The following is a 19,647-nucleotide window of genomic DNA, read 5'->3' as shown; positions in this document are numbered from 1 at the left end:
GGTAATTGTGACATCATTAACAATGACACAGAATGATAACAATAGTTATCGTATAGCTTTTATAGAGTGCATGTGCCAAGAACTATACTAAGCATTTTGTATCCATTGAATTTTCACAACTGTGAAAGAGAGTTACTATTATTTTCTTATTTTTTATACATGAAAAAATGACCTTAGAATGGCTAATTGCCTAATTTCATGCAATTGAGCCAGCAGTATGATTCCAGAGCTATGCTCTTAGGTTCCAGCAACATTTTTAGCTGCTTAGATTTTATATTAATGTGCTTATCTTTTGCTAAGTGCTGGAGATTCAATTATGAGCAAAATTCAGACAGGGATTCTGATTTCAGATTGCTTGAAGAACAGTAGGGGAGACAGTCCAGTCACACAAATGAAAATAAAAACCACTGTGAGTGCTATCAAGAAAAGGTTCATGGTGCCGTAAGTCTAACTGTGAGGAACCTGACCTAGTCTTTCGGTCAGAAGACTTCTTTGGGGCAGTAAATTTGTGATGAGGGATGAAGAATGAGAAGACAAAGAACAAGGAAAAGGATATTCTAATAGAGGAAAGGAGTTGTATGTAGGCAGGAGGGAAAATGGAACTTTATTGGACACTATAATGATTATTAAGATCATTAATATCCAGTCTCTGTCTTTAAGAAGCATGCAGTTCTCTGTGTGTGTGTGTGTGTGTGTGAGAGAGAGAGAGAGAGAGAGAGAGAGAAAGATCTGAGAGAGACCAACAGTTACAATAGTGGTAAATGCTAAGATAACAGCATTAGGGTAGGAATTGCCCATTCTTTTAGCAGCAGGGAAGGCTTTACAAATAGAGACCATTTGAGATTGGCCTTGGAAATACCTAGAGAACTGCCAGCCTCTGAGGGCATTACGTATTATAAATGTGCAAAGATGTGGACAGGTGGAAAGAGCCTCTTGGAAAGACCAGTGTGCAGCTCTGCTACTGGGTGTTTGATGTGTAGAAGGAGCAAGGAAAGGGGGTGGAAGATGACGTTCAAGCCAAGGCTGGGCCAGCTTGTGATCAGGCAAGTGTATCTACCTTTCGTCCTTACCTTGGACATAGGTATTTGTGAATTTTTAAAAAATACTCGCTCTCCTCCAGAGCTTTATTGCCTGTTACTTTTCTTATTTTTTTAAATTTTTTTTGTTTTATTTATTTATTCATGAGAGAGAGAGAGAGAGAGAGGCAGAGACACAGGCAAAGGGAGAGGCAGGCTCCCTGCAGGGAGCCTGACTCAGGACTCGATCCCGGGACCCCAGGATCACTGGAATTAGAATCTGTCACTGTAAACATAACCTGTTCGTCTTTGTCTTTTTCCTTTGCACAGATAGGACTTTTGTCTTTTCCCTAAATTCCTCCTACATTCACTTTTGGAAATCTTGCCATCTTTCAGATTCCAGCTCCAGATTCAGGTCCTTCTTTTCTGAGGCCTTTCCTTATTTTAACTAGAATTTCTTAATTCCTCCTTATGAACTCCAAAACTCTTTATAAATAATGGGTCACTTGTCATACATTGTATTCTGTTATATCTTGTTTTGTTTCTCCTACAAAATTGTAAACTCGGGGGATCCCTGGGTGGCTCAGCGGTTTAGCGCCTGCCTTTGGCCCAGGGCACAATCCTGGAGTCCCGGGATCAAGTCCCACATCAGGCTCCTTGCATGGAACCTGCTTCTCCCTCTGCCTGTGTCTCTGCCTCTCTCTCTCTCTGTGTCTATCATGAATAAATAAATAAAATCTTTAAAAAAAATTGTAAACTCGGAGCACCTGGATGGCTCAGTCGGTTATGCGTCTGACTCTTGGTATGGCTCAGGTCATCTCAGGGTGGTGAGATCCAGCCCCATGTAGGGCTCCATACTGGGCAGGGGGCCTGTTTAAGATTCTCTCTCTCCCTGGGGTGCCTGGGTAGCGCAGTTAAGCCACTGCTTTTGGCTCAGGCCATGAGCCCAGGATTCTGGGATCAGCGGGGAGCCTGCTTTTCCCTCTGCCTCCACCTCTCTCCCTGCTTTGTATGCTCTCTGTCTCTGTCTCTCCCTCTCTCTCTCTCAAAAAAAAAAAAAAAAAAAAAAGATTATCTCTCTCCCTTTGGCTCTCCCCACCCCGTTCACACATGTTCTCTCTCCCTCAAATAAATAAACTCTAAGGGGAATTGTTTTACCAAATTTTGTATTTCCTATAATACATAGGTGCATGCTTTTCATATAATTCCTACTCATAAACATTTCTTTAATAATGAAGAAAGCACATTAGATTAGGAACATTTTTCCCTATCTTCCATTGGATATAAAGATATGGCTTACTTAAAAATAAAAAAAAGGTATGGCTTATAGGGAACTAACAATTCTTATTGACCAAGAGAGCATATGCGAACTCATAGTGTTCAATTTATTTTTATTTCCCTTTTATATGTCACTCTTAATGTTCATTATATGTTATGTATGGTAAACTCTGCACTTCTGGGCCCAGAATACTTTTGGGTTTCTGTACCCAAACCCTTAGCAGAAAACGATGGTGGTGTCTGTGCTGTATTTATTACCATAGTTTATTGCTAAGTCTAAAGTGTCTGCAGTTTATTGGAGGGGAAGGACTAACCTGTTAATTCTTTTCTTAAATCCAGAGAAAATTGACATGGGTGTTCAATAAATATTTTAAGAGTCAACATCATTAGGGAGATGAGAATGATATTATTTTTTTTTTTGAGAATGATATTAAATGTAAAGAGTGGAGACCTTGTAGTAAGATAGAACTGGGTTTGAATCCCAGCTCCAGTGCTTTCTAACTGTTTGAATTTTGTCTCATTACCTGAACTCAGATTTCCTAGCTATAGAAATCAGGTAGCAGTACTAATTTTACAGGGTTGTGAGGATTTGAGTTAATGTAGTTTAAGTGCCTAGCCTCATGCCTGAAAGGGGAGTACCAGGTATCCTGACTGTTCTCTTTTTGTTTGTTTTTTTTAACTTAAAGAAAAAAAAAACATAGATAATGCTGCAATTGATATAATGCAGAAAAAAATATATGGGATAAGGGTTGGCAGGGCTCAAACTTAGCAGATAAACGAAGACTACCCACACACTATAAAACATAATGGAGAAAAATACAGTTATCTACATCTTTGTTCATAACGGAAGTAAAGAGCATAATGAATGCATGTCCGTTTCTCAAGTAGAGGATGGGGCTGGTCTGTCTTGATATCTGCTTGTGTGAAAAAGATCTAAGTTTTTTGTTGTGGAAGCTGTGGGTTGTATACCCAGCATCCATTTCTTCCTTCCATCCTTCTGATCAAGACCCCACTTCTTTGGTTTATGTATTCATCTCTGCCTTTCTGTGTCCCTGGGAACAATGACTCCATCTCTTTCTCCTAAAAACTATTTTAAGTCCAGGAGCAGGGATGAGACTTAAGTTGGCTTAATCAGTCACGAGGGAGCAGTTTTTTACATTGTACTGTTATAAGACTTACTGTTCTTTTACTTCTGTGACTCTTACCTTCTCTCTCCCTTTATTCTATTTCCTTGGGTAAAACTTGCACCAGTAACAATTTCTTTGATATGTACTGAGTTCCAGTTTGGAGGACAAGCCTCTTACGCTTTCTCATCTCAGGATTTACACCAAATTGACTTACTTGGATATGAAAATGTAGTATCATTTCTAACTCATGACTCTTCTTTTATCCCCCACGTCCAATCAGTAATTTTAAAAATAATCTTAAAATGCCATACAACTTCTGACCATCTATACTTGAGGTCTTGATCAGAGCAGAGTCTTGATTAGGCTGCTCTTATGTTAGTACCTAAAAGAATATGCACCTGAAAATTAGGCCAATTAGATGAAGAAGCTTTGGGGTATGGTATGACTTGATGTTAGGGCCTTCCACTGGTGAGCTTCTGCAGGTAGATCACTCCTCAAAGGGAATCTGATGGTAGGCAGTGTAATCAAGACTTAGCTTCATCAGTTTATTCAACAAAAATTACTGAATACCTAATAGGTGAGCTATAGCAATAAGCAAAACAAAATGAATGAAAACATCTGCTCTCATGCACCAACTCCCACTTCCCATCTCTTTCTGCTTTCTATCTTATCTCCACTGTGAAAAATAGGAACATAGACTAACCATATGAAGTATATAAAATAGAGCATCTTTAAGTTATTAAAAATCTCACAGTAATATTTGAACTCTGGAAATCAGTTTCAGGAAAATTGGACCATAAGGAACAAAGTAAAAGAAGGTGTTTTATTTGGAGAGAGAAAGAAAAAAATATTAATGAGATAACTCTAAGTCTGAATTCTACAGCATTCTAAAAATTATTTTCTGAGGTACATATGGTGGTATTTTTAAGGAAAAGTATAGGTTAACGATCCACAGGGGACTTTCTCAGCCTTGGCCCTTAGGGTCAGGTTGGACCTTTTGGCCCAGGTATTTTTTGCTGTAAGGGCCTATCCTGTTCTTTATAGGATGTGAGGTAATATCCCTGACCTCTACCCACTAGATGCCAGCAGTACACTTCCCCAGTTGTGACAACCAGAAATGTCTCCAACATTGCTAAATGTCCCCTGGAGGGCAAAATTGCCACTATTTAAGAGCCTCTGATTTAATGACTTTGGTAAGTGCTTTACCAAATGTATTAGGCTTCATAATTAATATCTTATAATCTTTTCCTCACACAGAAATATAGTCTAAAATCATTTTATAAGGTCTAGATATTTGGGATAGGAAATTACTGTTAAATTCATATTTAAGTAACATAATGGACTGAAAGCTAAATATGAAACATTTTAACATTCTGAGTTTTAGAGTGTTATCTTTTATATTGTTCTAATTATAGATGTAGTACATGTTGAGTATGGAAATTTAGACAAAGAATATAAAAATCAGGGATCCCTGGGTGGCGCAGCGGTTTGGCGCCTGCCTCTGGCCCGGGGCGCGATCATGGAGACCCGGGATCGAGTCCCACGTCGGGCTCCCTGCATGGAGCCTGCTTCTCCCTCTGCCTGTGTCTCTGCCTCTCTGTCTCTCTCTGTGTGACTATCATGAATAAATAAATAAAATCTTTAAAAAAAAAAAGAATATAAAAAATCACTATCCCATCACTTAAAGAAAATTACTGCTTATTAACTTACTGTATTTTGTTTTACTGTTTTTCTTTGTAACTTAAATTCTAGTTTTGAATCATTTACTTTTTTTATTTATTTTTATTTTTATTTTTTTATGATAGTCACAGAGAGAGAGGCAGAGACACAGGCAGAGGGAGAAGCAGGCTCCATGCACCGGGAGCCTGATGTGGGATTCGATCCCAGGTCTCCAGGATTGCGCCCTGGGCCAAAGGTAGGCGCCAAACCGCTGCGCCACCCAGGGATCCCTGAATCATTTACTTTTTTATGCAGTTTGTCTAAAAGTTTTTTTAAAAATGGAAAGTAATTTCCTTTGTCAAATTATTGGCAGTTATAAATTCGAGGAGTTTAAAACTAATCAAATTATAATAGGAAAAAATAGGGATTACAAATTAATTTGGAAATTGAGAAAAGAAAGTATAGAGAAACATATACTATGCATTTGAGTGATAGATTCTAAATAATATTTGTTGATGAAGTTTAAATTTTTGAAATAAGAGTAAACCTAACTATATATATTATTTCTTACTTTCATCCACTCAATTTCATAAATCTGAATATGTGAGACATTTATTTTTTAAATGTAAATCCTTTGGGAAATTGTCATTTGGGAGAAACAGCAACAGAATTATATTAATATGTTTTTATTTTCGTATGTATAGAAAAGATTGCTTTTATTTTACATAAAATTTTTAAAAATTTAGGTCATCACTAAATCTTCAACTAGTTTTTTAGTTTTATAGGCAGTTAATCTTTTTTCTCCTGATAATGGAATCTAGTTCTGCTTACAATTTAGAGATGACCTTCACTTCTAAAATATATTACTTAAAATTCTGTAATATAGTTGCCTTAAGTTTAATAAAATGCCACGAAAGAAGTATCACTATAATTTATAGATTTATGCAAGTTTTGATGAAATCTGTATATATAACCAGAGCAGATTAAGTATCTTGTCAATGTCATTTGCAGTTCTGAGAAAAACATTTTATTTCTTTCAAAAAGGAGGATGTTTGGTCAAGAAGCAAGAAGGAAAAGCATTCTGGTCATGGAAAATGATGTAGGTGTTAAATGGAAGAAACAGTCCTTTGAGTTTGAAAATTTTATATGACAGGGAATTCCCAGGAGCCTCTTTCAACTTTAAAGTCCCAAATTGGCCTCAGAGATACACAAATGTATAAATGCCTTTTTATGCACAGGTCATATGCTGACCTAAATTTAAGTGGCAAATATTAAAAACCTTTGTTAAAGTAAAAATTTTCATTTGATATGAAAGGTAACAGCTTTTTCTAAAAATGCCCCTTTCTCAAGAGTGATTTACTCATTTTCTAGTCATCCATGTATTTATTACTTGTCACCCGTATAGGTTCTCCATCCACTGAGATTTCTCTTCTGTATGCAGACTAAATTAACCTTTTCATATCATGTCCACTTAAATTGTTGGCCATTCTACTCATTTTCTCAACACATCCACGAGGAACAGCCCATTCCTAATCTGTTATTAATTGTATTCATGCCATATATTAAAAGATATGCCCATTGCTATCATTTTCTGTTGTATATTCCATGCTATAAATTTTCTCTTGCCTCCTGGGCACTTGGCCCATTCTTAAGATAATGCTAATTAGAAATGATGTTGGACACAATAGGTTCTGAATGATCTTATTTTAGCTAGCAAAAATATAGCATCACAAAGGATGCAGGACATAGCCTTCCACACTATAAATTCACCTGAGCCTTTGTTTCCTTTGTGCTATTATTTCCCATCTTTTCTGAAACACTGCTATTTTAAAATCTTCCACTCATTTTGCTCCTCTCACCACTGTGTGTGTTTTTCTCCCTGTTTCTCAACTTCCACCCCCACTCCTCCTTTCTGGTGTAAAGAGCTCCTGTAGGAAATTGACAATCGGTGTCTTTCTGCTTCAAAGTCTTTAACAAGTGGAGCTGGCTGTTAAGAGAAATTGACCAGGTTTCTGTGATCCTTGTCAGTTTCTCTGATTAATCAATTTTTCTTTACTGGAGAAGCTGCTTTTAACAAAAGAAATCTAGCTTGAAATTTCAATCATTTGCCCATTGCTGCCTAGCTTGTATCTGCTCTTCTTTATCACTTTAGGTCTTTATTATAAACTTTTAATTCTCGTTTTTTTGTTATCTCATTTGTAATGGAGTGTGAAGAGCCAATTTCATGTAATTCATATATCCTCAATGATTCCTACTAATTCTGATACTTGCACAATTTAATTTATAAAGCGGGTTCCTATTCAAAAGACAAGGACTAAAAAACAAAATGAGTGCATTGCTTTCCTAGTTCTTGTTGACTTTCCTACAAAAACTAAGGCCAAGCAATTCCAGAGCACTTAAAAAAAGGATGTCATGCTATCATAGAAACTAAGACAATGAAATCCAGAAAAAACAGAGTTATTACTGTATTCTTTATTAATAGAGATATTTCTTTAAGCATATCAAATACTGCTATATTTAGACACAGAATTAAAAGAATGTGTCTTTAGGTCATGGACAAGTTTGAACAACCAAGTTAGCCTGAAAAATAAGGTTGTAAGAGGAAATTGACAAAATGGACAAAATCTATTTGGAATACCTCTTAGGCATTACATAAAGGTGTTTGGACATACTGATATTAGATAGACAGGATTATCATAAGAAGTAGTTAATTTGAATAGCCTTAGGTTCAGTGGTGAGATTGAATGATGTCTAATGCTCCAAAGTATATTTTACAAATAAATTGTTTCATGGTATATTAAGTGTTCCTTGAATAGAAAAAAAAAATAAGTCCGTATTCAATAAGTTTGGGATATTCTTGGCCATACAAATTTAGCCTGTTTATTCGTTTAATATATGATTTCTTAATGCTTTATCAAATGGTACAGTGCTATCAGTCTCATGGGACATGGTTCTCATGGTTCCATGGGGGCAAGCACTGAGACACTCTTGGCTTATGGCCAGCAATCTGTGCATTAATCAATATCAATATCTTTATTCTTCAGCTTATAATTTATCAGTAAGTTAAAAAAGATTAAAGATCTCTTAAGCATCTGCTAAACATTTTTAGTGATGTATTTTTATTTTACAAAACCCGTGACATAAATAATAAGATATCCAGAAAAGCTGGGGGCGGATAATGGTTCATATAAAAATGGCCTAACAGATGAGATAGAATCAGGTAAGGATTAGAAAACATCAGCTGTGCATCTGGGCAACTTAAACACAGAGCTAATATAGTTCAAGATTGGTAAATGGTGGTTGTGGTAGTACATGGAAGATGAAATTTGGCCAGGCTGGATTCTGTGTCAGATGGAAAAGAAAACAAAAACAAGTGATACACAGTCGCCTTTTAACTAACAGCTTCTGGAAATAGCCTCTGACCTGTAGCACCTGGCTATCTTTTTTTTTTTTTTTTTTTTTTTTCTGAATAGCACTGAGTTTGCTTGCAGGCAGTTATACCCCTTACCCAAGACAACAATTCATTTGTAATTTTGTGGCAGATGTTGGTATCCTAGACCAGTGATTCTGAACTTTTTTTTTTTTTAATTTTTAAAATTTCTGATCTGTTGCAGATCAGATACTTTTGTACAAATGTTTTCCTCAGGTTACATACTTTCTTTGGTCCAGTAATGAACAGCTTACTGGCTGTACGGTTTCTCCAGCAACACCAACACTGTGATGAGATTATCACCACCTCTTCTGTGCTCTCAACTAGAGTATGTCTCAGCACTTATAACTGCCTGAAATTTTTCCTTTTGAGGGCTAATAAGTCTTTTATTCTACAAGTAGAGAAAAACATTTAAAAATATAAATATTCCCATATCAGTGGTTGTAATTGTGGTAATCTGTGGACCAGCAAACATCTCAAAAAATGTGGATGATTTGGCAAGTGTTTAGTAATTGGCTTTCCAAAAATCATCTAGTGTATGTTATTCATTTTACCAACTTGAAGGATATAGAACACAATTTGCAAATAATAATAGTACATAAACTATTCTTTATTATAAATTCTCTGTAGCCAGTTTCGCACAGAATGCTTTTGTTAATTTATTTTTTAAAAAAAGATTTTATTTTATTCATGAGAGACGCAGAGGCAAAGGGGAGAAGAAGGCTCCCTGTGGGGAGCCCGATGTGGGATTCAATCCCAGGACTCTCGAATCAAACCCTGGGCCAAAGGCAGATGCTCAACCACTGAGCCACTCAGGCATCTCTGTTTTTCTTTTTTTTTTCTGGAATTCTTATATCTATAGCTAAGCTATGATTGCAGTTGACGAACAAGTGTAGTTTTTACATGAATGTTAAATGAGTAACAACACAAAAGTTAGATGACAAAGGCAAAGATGTATGTCAGAACTTTATTGTAAGCGATTTATTTACCGAATTGGAAAACAGTTTTTGAATACTGTAAGGATATTTCCTCTATAATGTAACAGTTATAGACATGCTACACCGTTATATTTCATTAGCATTTATTAATAGTTTCTCCATCACTTTCTTAAGACAATCAGCAAAAGTTTTTAAAAAGCCCTCATTTGTAGCATTTGCCAATTAGTTTCAAGCTATCAATGTGTTTCTCTGTGGAGTTGGGAAGGAATGCACAGTGATACATCATTATGTAGTGATTCCACTGTACAGATTCAATAAATGTAAATAACCTCAAGATAATAGTAAAATGTAGCAAAATAATTAGGAAGTAATGAGTTTTAAGTATATTTATTCTTTTGTTCATATAATTATATATTTTTATAATTAAGTTTTTAATAATGGCTGTTTTTAACAATCTCATGGATTCCTATGATAATATTAAGTTCTCTTGAGCTCCAGCACACTGCTACATTGCCCATTGTGCCACGGAAGGACATTTGTAATTACTGTCATTTCATGAGAGGGATATCATCCCTGAATAAAAGAAAAATCCTAAGGAAGACAACTTACAAACATAACCATTGTTCTTATTTTTTACATTTCCTTAATATAGTGTTTAAAATGTCATTTGAGTTTCTACATAACTTTTGACCCCGCTGTCCTCTGAGTAGTATAGTAACATGCAAATGAAGCTAATTTTCATTTAATCTAGTGAATGAATAAGTACCAGTGATCACCCAGATACTTTTCTGTTTTGTAGAGATAGTAGGTTACTGTTAGCATTGAGAACTTTGTAACCTGAAGGGGTGGGGAGAGTCACTCATAGATAAGAATGTTAAAAAACCCCAAAGACTTAAAATTTTGTGTAAGTCTTCTTTTAAATCTCCTAAACTGCATTGATAGGTAGATGCTATGTAAGAGATACTACCCTGGGACTGTCATCCTTCAGCTGTTAGATAGGCCTTGAGCACTACCCCCTGCAGTTTATGATGTATATACATTTTTTTAAACACTCCTCTTCCCTTCTTTTCCTTCCTCCCACTTTGATACTGAATTAAGTTTCCTGTTACCACAAACTTAGTGACTTAACACATATTTATTAGCTCACAGTCTGTAGATCAGGAGTCCAGCACAGTGTGGATGGGATCTCTGCTCAGAATATCACAAGCCTGAAGTCCAGATGTTGGCCAGCTGTGTTCTCATCTCTCACTCAGACCTCTCTTTCTAACTCATTCCTGGTGTTGATACAAATCAGTTCCTTGTGGCTATAGGACTGATCTTCCATGTTTTTATCAGATGTTGGCCAGGTACCACTCCCAGAGGCCACACTCACATTTTTGCCTCGTGGACCTTCCATCTATCTTCATGTCAGCAATGGTGGGTCAAATGCTTCTCCTTCAGATCTTCTTGACTCCCTTCTTCCACCACTCAGAAAAAAATGTCTGCTTTTAAAGTATGGTTACATAGAGTTCAAGACACATACTTCATAATCTCCTTTTTGGTGAACTTAAAGTCACCTAATTAGTAACTTTAATTTATCTATGTGACATGATCATAGGAGATATCCAGTCATCTTGACAAAGGAGAGAATTTTGAAAAGTTAGGGTAATTGGGAGTCCTAGAATTCTGTTCACCATAAATACTATATTTCTATCTATCTAGTTTCAATCATCCTAATGATGGCCATGTGGAAAGTTTCAATTTAGTCATGAAAATTTAAAAATTATATCTAGAAATAAAGTCTGAAAAGAAATAAAAGTAAAAATTATAGCTGGATCCAATAACTGTCTCCTACAGGATAGAAATTAACTTTTGGTGTATATGTAAATTTAATCTCTTGAATTAGCAACTTAAAATAATGGAGCGAAGATAGTAACGTAGAAATAGTGAAATAGTGAAGACAGGATTGTACTTAATTCTTTTTTTTTTAATTTTTTTCTTTTTAAATTTATTTATTCATGATAGTCACACACAGAGAGAGAGAGAGGCAGAGACACAGGCAGAGGGAGAAGCAGGCTCCATGCACCGGGAGCCCGACGTGGGATTTGATCCCGAGTCTCCAGGATCGCGCCCTGGGCCAAAGGCAGGCGCTAAACCGCTGCGCCACCCAGGGATCCCTAATTCTTTTTTTTTTTTAAAGATTGTATTATTCATTTGAGAGAGAGAAGGAATGAGCTGGGTCGGGGGTGGTAGTTGTGGTGCAGAGAGGGAGACGGAGAAGTAAGACTCCTGGCTGAGCAGGGAGTGAACTCCAGGCTTGATCCCAGGACCCAGAGATCATGACCTGATTGAAGGCAGATGTTTAACCATCTGAGTCACCCAGGCATCCCAAAACTGTTCCTTAAGTCTAAGTAATTAGTAAAATGAATTAAAGAGAACTTATTTTGAACACTATCTAAATGTTGGTTATGAAATTAAATTCAAAGATATCTAAACATTACCTAAAAATGCTATATCTAATACAAATGTATAAAATACAGAGCCTTGTTCCAGAACAGCCTAATATGTTTATTTAAGAAGAGGGAGTTTGGGGATCCCTGGGTTGCTCAGCGGTTTAGCGCCTGCCTTTGGCCCAGGGCACAATCCTGGAGTCCTGGGATCGAGTCCCGCGTCGGGATCCCGGCATGGAGCCTGCTTCTCCCTCCTTGTGTGTCTCTGCCTGTCTCTCTCTCTCTCTCTCTCTCTTTTTTTCTCTGTATGTCTATCATAAATAAATAAATAAATCTTTAAAAACAAAAACAAAAAAGAAGAGGGATTTTCATGAAGTTGGAGGGAAAAGCTCAATACTCATAGTAAATAAAAATTCTTTATTGAAAACCTGGCTTACTAAGGAAACAGTTAAGTAAAAATTTATGGCAAAAAATTTTTTTAAAGATTTTACTTATTCATGAGAGAGACAGAGAGGGAGGTGGAGACATAGGCAAAGGGAGAAGCAGGCTCTATGCAGGTTGCCCGATGTGGGACTCGATCCCGGGTCTCCAGGATGATGCTCTGGGCCGAAGGCAGGCACTCAACCGCTGAGCCACTCAAACATCCCTACGGCAAAATTTACTGCATTCTTAATAATGCAAATATTAACATGAACAAAAATGTAGAAAAATCAGCCTATGGCTGAATGAGGGTATGTCCATACAATGGAAAAACTTGGAACCATTCATCTAACATTTATTGAACATCTGCTATGTGCCAGACATTTTGCTTAGCTCTGAATAGAATATTAGCCATCAAAGAAATCCTTTGAAGCATAGCTAATGTCTTAAGAATGTTCATTATGTAATATGAAGTGCTGTTAAGCTTAAATTATTAAATGTGATCCTAGTTTTGTTACTGATGATATGGATAGAAAAAATTGAAGACAAGAAAAGCGTTTTAAAATGACAAATGTTGATTAGTTCTGTTTTCTCTTAATCATGATTTTAAAGAGACTGAACACATTCCTTTCTTAGCTACTCCCAATATTTACACCTTAGTGATTTATAAAATATTGCTGAGTTAATTTCAGTGTGTTACATGTCCATTATGACTTTTTGACATATACTTCTAAATTATTTTGAAAAGATGTTTTTAAATATGTTAAACTGCTATGTTATAATGGTGCAACCTATAGCATGAAATATTTTTCTGGTGCTCAGGGTATATAATATACTTTTCCTAAGTTATTCAAAGAACAAATCTCTGAATAAAAAAATGAAGAAAAGAGGAAAATGTCCCTTAACTCAGATGTCAGAGAAAAATAACATGGTGTGGTTGTTTTGGAGAGAGCAGAAGCCTTTTATTTAGGTAGAAGGAAAAGGAGTGGGAAAGGTATATCACATTTAGGAAGTGTCCAATAAGGGTCAGATGTTGTATAATGCAAGTTTATTATTTTATTTCACTTAATCTTTATATTCATCTAGGTTAGATATTATTTCATTTAAAATGACAAGATTGAAACTTAGAAGGTTAAATAAACTTGAATGAAGTTAGAACTAGTAAGTGCCAGAGCTAGTATTCATATGTGACAACAGAGCCTTTCCTATTATATTTTTAGTGGATGAATGAAATTTTAATTGTATGCTTTTTGGTAGTTATATAGTTTCAATGGAGATTTTAGATGTAAAAGGATCTAGAGTAGTACTTAAAATGTCAATTTTATAACGCAGACACTATGCATCCACCATCTGACGTTTGATTTAATGGTGAGAGTAGAAAAGGATAAGAACTTTTTAAATTAACATAGACTTTTATTAAAGAAAATCAACACCTTACGAAGGTGCTAAAACTAGATATTTTAGAGTATGTATTGTATAATTATTCTTTTAGGTTCTGTTTCTACAAAGAAATATTTAGGGCTATGCTGTCTAATATGGTGACCACTTATAGGTCTTTACTTAAAAATGTAGTTTCTCTACTGTAGTAACCACATTTCAAATGCTCAGTAGCTACATGTGGTTGGTAGCTATCTTATTGGACAGTATAGATACAGAACATTTACATCATGGAAAGTTCTACTGGACAGTGCTGACTTCACTTCTTCATTTTTATTCTGTAAGAAATAATTTCAGTCTGGTAGTTGTGAGCTTAATTTTTTACTTTAAGTAATTTTTACTTGGGGGTGCCTGGCTGACTCAGTTGGAAGAGCATGCAGCTCTTGATCTCAGGATCATGAGTTTGAGCCCAATTTTGGGTGTAGAAATTACAATAAATTAACTTTAAAAAAAATATAAAAAGAAACTCTTGGGATTCCTGGGTGGCTCAGCGGTTGAGTGTCTCCCTTTGGCTCAGGGCATGATCCCGGGACCCGGGGCTTGAGTCTCGCCTCGGGCTCCCTGCATGGAGCCTGCTTCTCCCTCTGCCTGTGTGTCTGCCTCTCTCTCTCTCTGTGTTTCTCATGAATAAATAAATAAATAAATAAAATATTTAAAAAACCAAAAGAAAAAGAAACTCTTAATAGTCACACTAGTTTCCCCATTTATATGGGTTAAAGGTAAATTAAAAATTAATTAAAACATTCTTTATTATATTGACTTTCAGAATTGACTTTTTGTGCTTAATATTTTAAGATTATGTTATTGAATATAGCTATAGTTAGTCTATATTCATATATGGATATTCATATATCCATAATTAGTGTCCCATGGAATTATCGGAATATGCTGTATTCAATTATTATTGTTGATCAATTGATTTTTAATGTTCTTGCTATGGTAAACAATACTGCACTGAACATTCTCCTGTAAGATTTCAGGTACACATATGCAAGAATTTTTCTAGAGTATATAACCTAGAAATAGAATTTTTGAGTTGTAACATGGATATTTTCAATTTAAGAAATGCTAATTCTACATTGGTCATATCAGTTTGTACCCTGAGATTATAAAGTTGTCTTCATTTTATTTTTAAAGCTTTAAAATAATTCTCTTTTACTTTTAAGTCCCTGATTTTACATGTTTATATTAGCATTCTTATGATTACTTTTACTCTTGAATAAGTAGCCATTGTTTAGTTTGTTTCAGGATTTAAAAGTAGGATCTTAAATCTTATTTATTTCTTATGAGCACCAATATAAGTAGCAATTCTGAGAGCAGTAAACTGATCTTCTTATAGAGTTACTCTTTCTTGTAGCATTTTATTAATATTTTATTTTTTAAAAAATTTTATATTAGAGACAGAGGGGGAGAGAGAGAGAGAGAGAGAGAGAGAGAGAGAGAGAGAGACAGGCAGAGGGAGAAGCATGCTCCATGCAGGGAGCCTAAGTCCTCTAACGTGGGACTTGATCCCGGGTCTCCGGTCACCACCCTCGGCTGAAGGTGGTGCTAAACCGCTGAGCTACCGGGCTGCCCTCTTGCAGCATTTTATGAAGAAGCTTTTGTCATTAAAAACTACACCTCAGCTTGATAGAAATATTCCTTGCTTTTAAACTTACTTAGGTAAAGATTCATAGCAAAATAAAATTTTTCTTTTGCTGTGAATCAGCAAATCAGTTTATTTATTTAACTCGTTCATTTAGTTCTGTTTTGTTCCAGGCATAGTGCTAGTTACTTAGGATACAAGTTGTATTAAATCATGGGTCCTGAGCGGCCTGGGTGGCTCAGCGGTTTAGTGCCGCCTTTGGCCCAGGGAGTGATCCTGGAGACCCAGGATCGAGTCCCACATCGGGCTCCCTGCATGGAGCCTGCTTCTCCCTTTGCCTGTGTCTCTGCCTCTTTCCCTCTCCGTGTCTTTCATGAATAATAATAAAAAAAGAATCTGGGATCCCTGGGTGGCGCAGCGGTTTGGCGCCTGCCTTTGGCCCAGGGCGCGATCCGGGAGACCCTGGATCGAATCCCACATGGGGCTCCTGGTGCATGGAGCCTGCTTCTCCCTCTGCCTGTGTCTCTACCTCTCTCTCTGTGTGTGACTATCATAAATAAAAATTAAAAAAAATAAAAATAAAAAAATAAAAAAAAGAATCTTTAAAATCATGGGTCCTGTCTTCAAGGACCTTGCCAGTACAAAATGGGAGAAAAAAATGTAAATGCAGAAATATATTAAAGTGATTTAGATGCTGTCAGGAAAACTTGTACATTGGAATCTGAAAGGAAGTTATTCTGGATTTGTCAAAGTGTTAAAAATATTTTATACGAGGTGAATATTAAGCTGAGTTTACAAAAGCAGAGTGTTTGTCAGCCATCTAGAGGAAATGATTCTCAACAGAGGAAGCGTCATTCCCAAAGCCTGGCATGTTTTAAGGACACTTTAGATCATTGAGTATGTCTAAAGGGTGAGGGGACAGCATGAGAGAGTCAATTGAGGAGTTGGAAGAGGTAGAAGGTTTGGCCTTTAGCTTATTGGCACTGGGGAGCCATTAAAGGACTGTAATGGATTTTTTTCAGTCATTGAAGAATTTAAAGGAGGGAACTAATTTGAACAGATTGTTACTTTAGATGGTTTCTGCTACTGTGCTCTGTTGAGGATAGATTTGAGAGAAGTGGGAGAACCAGTTCGGGAGAGCTAAAGAGAGCCTTAACTAAGGTAGTAATGGCAGATATAAACTGGAAGATGAGAGATGTTAAGAAGAATATCAGAAATATTCAAGACTTGGTAAACACTTAGTTGTGGGGGGTGAGAGAAAAGGAAGAATATGAATTATTACTTGATTTCTGACTGATAGTGACAGTCCAACCCCTGACTGTCCAGAGCTCCTTTTGTCTTGCTTAGTCTCTTAACAGTGATAAGAGAATTTAGCAAAGGCTTGGTGGGCAGAGACAAAGGTCAGGTGGTGTTAGAAGTGCTCTAGGCTCTTGTAAGTTTGCAGTTGGGATATAGGAAGGATGGTAATTAAAGGAACTTCAGAAGGATGGAAAGGTAAGGAGAGGAGAGACCAACTGGTGAATTTCTTTTATTTTAAGCTTTATTTATTTATTTTTGTGGGGGAAAGGGGCAGAGGGAGAGAATCTTCAAGCAGACTCCCTGCTGAACATGGAGCCTGACGTGGGGCTCCATCCCACGACTTGTGAGGTCATGACCTGACCCAAAATGAAGAATTGGACGCCCTTCTGACTGAGCCACCCAGATGCCCCATGTTAATGATTTTTAAATGATCAACTTTGAATATAGTTTGGGTAGATTTTGAACCAGATTATGGTATGATGGCAGTAGTGTTTGTGGACAATACAATTGGCTTTTTAAAATTACTAAATATCTAAAAATAATTTCAATAAACATTTTGCCTTCTCTTTAACTCAAAATGTTTTCCTTAAAATTATTTGTCCATATATTTTCTTACATTATTACAATTACTATTTTGTATTCTGAACTTTAAAAAATATTTACTTTAAGTACCATTGTACACTTTATTCTGTGTTTTTGCCTTGTTTGAAGAGGATCATTTCAATAGTTGCATGTGAGGCTGTTTCTTAGAATAGGAAAAGCAGTAATATAAAGGATATAACAGACATTTGGGAGGAAAGAATTAACAAGCATCTATTACTAGTCGATGGAGTAAGGGAAGAGAAGAATAAAAAATTTTGAATCCTGAAACTGACATAATTGAACTGTGATCTATTTACATAGTATCTCAGTTGGATGGTTTAGTATAATAAAATATCAACAAGAGTTTTAATACCTACCAACATTATTGCTACAAGATATCCCGAAAGCCACAAAATATGCCTACCTGATTGTTAAAATGGTAAGTATTTTTAGGTTGAAGTTTTGACATTTGGTGACAGTGGTAGAAAATAAGGATGAGGGGCACCTAGCTGGTTCACTTGGTAGAGCATGCAGCTCTTGTTCTCGAGGTTGTGGGTTCAAGCTCCTCATGTTGGCTGTAGAGATGACTTAAAAATAAAATCTTAAAAAGAAATTTTTTTAAATTAGAAAATAATAATGAGGGTAGAATTTTGCTAGTGACAAGATGTTCATACTTATGTTGAAATCAGAATTTATAATCTGCATGTGGCTGGCTTCACATCCTATAAAAATTAGTCTGAGAGCATTAGTGAAGGCTGATACTTCCGGGTTTAAGATGCGTGCATTCCCATTAGTGTTGGGGGAGCTCATCGGAAGGAGCACTAGCCTTTCATCCTTAATTTATTCCCTTGTGCCTGTTTGATAAGGTTGTCTTCTTTAGATGCCTTTGGAAAAAACCTGTCTTATTTATATACTGTAATAAACTAAGGAGAGAAAAGTTCTATTATTGGAGAAGCCTGATTGTTGAAAGACTGTTTTAAACCTTTTTATACTGTACAAGTTAAAAGGTATACTATACCTAATTTGTTTTCATAATATATAGAATAGTTTTAGGTAGGATGTGTGATACAATCAAACCACACTATAGCAGAATATTAAAATTAACACATCTAATTCATGACCTATAATTTTAAGAAGTGTTTCATATTATAAAACTCCATAAGGGAAAAACCTAGAAATGACTGAAGTTCATTGTAGCAGACGTCAACCTATCATATAATTGAAATCCGAAGACTACATTTATTCTTAAAGCATAAAGTGCAGCTGAAAGAGGGATGTAAAATTCTCTAACATTTTATCATTTTATTTAGATTTTTTAATGTTAAATTTTAACAGGGAACATACTTAACAATGAACATATACCCAAGTAATTTAGGATTAGATTAATTTACTTCACCTAATTTTTACTGTTAGCATAATAGATTAATGAATTGTTAAAATCTAGATAATAATCGAGTTATTGTGATTTAAAAAATTTTTTTGACCTTCACCATTTATATTTAACTGCTTTCTCTCTACAACTTAATAGCTGTCTCATGTTACAACTGCATGTATAAAAAATTAATTTCTTCTTGCTCATTCATTTCCTCTTAGAATCCAGTATCATTAATCATTCTCTGATGCTGACACTTTAAAGTCATTTTATATACAGATTACCTATTACTTATAAAAGTAGTTGTGGCTGTTTATATAATGAGTGAAATCATTTGTTCCAAATATATTTTCATTTTATAAAGGACAATTTATTTACCCATCGGAGTCTCAGACATTTAAGTGAAGGGAGTCCATTATGTATAAATTAAATATGTATGGGTCTTATTCACATTAAGTATTTGTATCGTTAATCAGACTTAAATCACTTGTAGAAACTTGTTAGGAAATTGAAAGGCAGAGTGCAAAGTAAGAAAATTATTTACAGCACATAGACAAAGAGTTAATGTCCCTGCAGGATAAAGAAGACGTGAATTAGTAAGAAAAGCAAACATCTTTGTTGAAAATAGGCAAAGGACAGGAACATAGAAATTCACAAAAGTGTAAATACAGAAACTAAAGAAATACAAGTTTTTTTTTAATAACAAATTTATTTTTTTATCAGTGTTCAATTTGCCAACATACAGAATAACACCCAGTGCTCATCCTGTCAAGTGCCCCCCTCAGTGCCCATCACCCATTCACCCCCACCCCCTGCCCTCCTCCCCTTCCACCAAGAAATACAAGTTTAAAGCAATATTTAATAGATGAAAGTTTGGCAAGTTACTATTGTTATTTTAATAATAATACCTGACGTGGAAGTTGCAGAGAAATAGTCTCATATACCTCCGGCAAAGATACATACTGATGCAAGTTTCTACACTGTAATTTAGCAATATACATCAAAAACCCGTGAATAGGGATGGATGTACACAAAGATTTTTATCACAGCACTTTTAATAAAAACAAAGAATTGG

The 19,647-nt window shown here is 35.7% G+C and overlaps 1 protein-coding gene across 6 annotated transcripts in view; it reads left to right on the top strand.

The window, feature by feature from the left end:
- LIN28B (lin-28 RNA binding posttranscriptional regulator B) overlaps window positions 1–19,647 on the top strand; it is a 136,221-nt gene that overhangs the window by 30,965 nt on the left and 85,609 nt on the right. The window lies entirely within an intron of this gene.

The sequence above is a fragment of the Canis aureus genome, chromosome 7 (genome assembly GCF_053574225.1).
Source record: "Canis aureus isolate CA01 chromosome 7, VMU_Caureus_v.1.0, whole genome shotgun sequence".
In the NCBI taxonomy this organism is placed as follows: Eukaryota; Metazoa; Chordata; class Mammalia; order Carnivora; family Canidae; genus Canis; species Canis aureus.
This window is presented reverse-complemented; position numbering and strand designations above follow the sequence as displayed.